The sequence below is a fragment of the Dipteris shenzhenensis genome, chromosome 32 (genome assembly GCF_047967505.1).
Source record: "Dipteris shenzhenensis isolate YYH24624 ecotype China chromosome 32, Dip_SZ_1.0, whole genome shotgun sequence".
NCBI lineage: Eukaryota > Viridiplantae > Streptophyta > Polypodiopsida > Gleicheniales > Dipteridaceae > Dipteris > Dipteris shenzhenensis.
Window position 1 is genome coordinate 30,791,333 of NC_141627.1, and position 3,811 is coordinate 30,795,143.

Genomic DNA, 3,811 nt, shown 5'->3' on the forward strand with positions numbered 1-3,811 from the left:
TGAAACAAGTAACGGCCAGAGTGTTTTGGACTGTTTTACTGGAGATCGGTCACCGGTGCCTTGTTACTTAAAAGGAAAAGCGATGCAACACGCCGAAGACGACGTGCCCTGTTCACACACGGCCTGCGTACCTTTCACACACCCATCACTCGCGTCGCTTGTGAGCAAGTCGGTGATTGCGGAGAGCAGGCGGTCCAGCATTTACCAAGTGACCACAGATATATTGTGCTGTAGTCTAGTCACGAGCAACAGTATGGGGAAAAACGACAAGCCTGCAGTTCAAGAAATCACAGAAATTCATAAATGCATCACGAAACTGATGTTCATGTCAAATCTGCAGCGCGAGCAAGCACCAGATGTTCATGGATCATGATTCATGAACCTTGTAGGAGTGAAGAGAGTTTCCGTTGCAACTTATTACACAAGCATGGGCCGTGGGGAGCTTGCAACAGTTTTACTTCAATGCGGAAGTTATGGGATATCCCTCGAAGTCACAGTCGTGCACAGCGACTGGTGACTGATCTATGCCCGCATCAATTTTCAAGAATCGGATTCGAAGTACGTACCGTCAAATCGATGGAGGATGCAGCGGCTTGAGGATCGACGAGCTCGACTCCAGGTAAGGTATCATCTTCAATTATTCAAAGGTTCATCTTGCCTGGAAAACTATTTAGGGTGGATGGCCCCGGTGGAACTTGGAGTCTTGGACTCGAGCCAGCGGAGTAGTCGTCGATGCATCACTGACCGACAAGGATACCTCAGACTTATTAGAGGGGAAGAGTAGTGGATGGTAAGATCGTGGCCCAATGGAGTGGAGGTCGCATTTACGCTTGAGCTCCTTCTTTGCGCAAACTGGTTCCCGTGGGATTCCCTGGGAGCGAGCGACCTAGCGAGAGAGAGAGAGAGAGAGAGGGATCCGTACCTCCGAATTGATTTCTTTAACAAACCGAGTGGAATTTCGAGTAGTTCTTGAAAGACTCACTCGCGGCTCTACTTGAGAGAGAGAACGAGGATCCAAGTGGAGAGCTCGAGCGATGCGATCCAGATGTAGTGGGAGCTGGGACGTCAAGGGCGTGCTGGAAGGCCGGGGAAGGGGGGAGGGAACTCTGAGGAGAGGGTTTTTCCCGATAGAATTGTTGGCCACTGTGAAGCAGAAAGCTCGGGAGGAGTCACTGAAGGGCTTGATAAGAGCGAGAAGGTGAGCTGATTGGAGGGACAAGTAACGGATCGCATGACAACCAAGCTGGAAAGAGCAACAGGCCTGGATCTTGCGAGAAGCTTGAAGGTCTGAGAAGCTCGCTGAATGGAGGATGGCTGCAGACGTGGGATCATCCATGGATAAATCAAGCTTTGACGATGGAGAGATCGTGAGATGTGAAGCTGTTGCCAGGAGCAACTGTTCATGCAGTTGTTTGACGATGTTTTCAACTCAGATTGTTGTCGTTTCAACGTCGCCTATACTTTTTCAGACTGATCACGTGGATGTGTGATATTGGGTCGGATCAATCCGATCATCATGCTGGAAGACAGCATTTTGATCCAATTGAGCCGTGCCAATATCACATCCTCCAAAGGCTGATCAGTCGCCAGAGGAGGAGCTCATCATCCTGCAGCTCCTCCTCTTGAACGTACACCCCTCCAAGGTCCCCATCTCTACCTCCTTCCCTGTCTCTCCAGCCATACGCACGGATTTGAGCTATGGCTGTCACTGGTTTTTGTCATCCACTACTTTTTTTTGGTTGCTATGCTGCAGAAGCTGCCTGCCATGCTAATTAGTTGTTAAGCAATGGAGGCTTGGCTGCAATGGAGCTACCTTCAGAGCCCCGAAACCATTGAAAGGTATGAAAAACAACTGAACAGTCATTATTCGTAGCTCTCTACTCTTCTTCTTCTTCTTCTTCATCTCCTTCTTCTTCTTTATTATATCCATTTTATTCTTTTTGTTGTTGCAGCTGCAGTGCCAACCAAGTCGATAGATCAGTCCAATTCATGGAGTTGCAACTTCGGCTTTCCCGGCCCTCTTCAATCTCCCCTCATTTTGATTATGCTGTGCCACCTAATCCATCATTGTTGTACCAGTATTTGTGGTCGATGCTACTATTCCCTCTTCGCCTTGTTGCCCCCGAGTATCCCATAGGGTTCTCAGTCCAAACACCTACGTACTCCCCTCGTGACTCTTGCTCTTTTTTGGACCAGAGTTCTAGTAAGTCTCGTGTTGTTTTTCGGTACTAGGGTTCGCACCTTAAATGTTTTCAAACTTTACCTCGAGCTACAGGCGTCATTATGACTTTGTTGTTTGTTGTCCTTGTTGCATACACCGGGCTTTTGTTGTTTCTTAATAGCATCCCAGCCAGCATCTTGTTATAGGGTTCTCACTTCAAATCCTTCCATGTTTCGAACATCAGTCCTCCGATCGACCTGGCTTTGCTGTATTTGTGGTTGACAAGTGGCTGTGTTTTTTGTTGCTGTTGTTATTTTTAAATTTATCCCTGTTTTGTTTCTCTCATTCAGGCAAGAATGCATTTCTCATTTGGATACTATTGCAAGTTGGTGCATGGATTTCGCCATAGTAGTGTTCTATTCACTGACCTCCTATCTACTTGAATATGCTTACAGCCAAAAGGGCTACCTTGTGGCTTACACCAGTAGAATTCCCGACTCAAAAACTTCCATATCTGATCTCAGGAAGCAGTCCTCCAATCACGAGTCTCTTGGCTGGATTCTGTTGAGTGCATGATAACTGGGTTTGCTCTCTAATCTCGGTGCATAATTCTCCTCCATAAGCATGTATGCTATTCATATCTGCATTTTATTCTATAGAATCGCTAGTCCTAAATCTGTTCTAATTCCCCTTCCAAGTGGTTGCTGTTTGATGCAGGTCTACTCCAACCCGAGGAACTTAGAAAGTAGGCCTACTGTCTCATCTCCTGCCGGTTCGATGAGCGGAAATGCTTAAACGTTCTTCTATCATGAACGATTTTTGGGGGGTGCATCGCATCTCAATTCTCCATATTAGATGGAAAGCTAAGTGAGACTATTTAAAACTCTGTGCAGGGTATCGAGATCTCGAGTCCCACTTTTTATACTAAGCTCTTTATTGATATGTACATGGTCCTTGGGATGCATCGCCTCGTTAAAATGCTACTTTCATGGTGATTTGTTTATTCTTGTGACATGCCTATGCTAAGATAACTTGGAGGCATTGCATGATTAAAGTGTTGATCTTGTGACTATCTTGCAAGTGTTTTCTGAGTGCTTAGTTGTTGTATTATGGAGCATACAACTTGTTGTCACTCATTCTAGGTGATCACAAGAGACTTTCTAGAATCTTGCTCATGAGTAAGCGTACTATGTGAAACACATTATAATCCTTGATTCAAAGCAAGAGCACATGAACCCTTGTGTAAAAAGGGTTCTATGGTGAAATAATGTGTTTCGAATTGATATTAAGCCTTTGATAATCTTATGTATGACGTAATAAGTGAGTTTAAGTGGTTTTTTGAATTAAAGATGTTTGAAGTCATGAAATCAACAAGAGTGTTAAGAGATAGTGAAAGACAAAGCCAAATATACCTAAAGAGGAGCTCAAAATGGAAATGAAGAGGAATAACATTAAACATTGAATTTGGAATGTAGAGGAGTATATCTAGAGGATTCAATATACATGCTAAATGGAAATTGTCGTGAATTTTTTGATACAACCCACACAATCACAAGATTGGCACTTAATGCCTTGCAACTTGGGCACTTAGTTAAATTGGAGCATTTTCTCTTGAGGCTATTCTTGTCCCCCATCTTAAGATTTTATTAA

The 3,811-nt window shown here is 44.6% G+C and overlaps 1 long non-coding RNA gene across 3 annotated transcripts; it reads left to right on the forward strand.

The window, feature by feature from the left end:
* Positions 1 to 265: 265 nt before the first annotated feature.
* LOC147880597 (uncharacterized) lies at positions 266 to 3,182 on the forward strand. Of its 3 annotated transcripts, none has more exons than XR_015540525.1 (3): positions 266 to 619; positions 2,617 to 2,762; positions 2,879 to 3,182. It is a non-coding gene; the product is annotated as an uncharacterized LOC147880597 (long non-coding RNA). The 3 variants fall into 3 exon arrangements; XR_015540526.1 differs by having other exon boundaries at positions 2,617 to 2,744; XR_015540524.1 differs by having other exon boundaries at positions 2,617 to 3,175.
* The last annotated feature ends 629 nt before the right edge of the window (positions 3,183 to 3,811 follow it).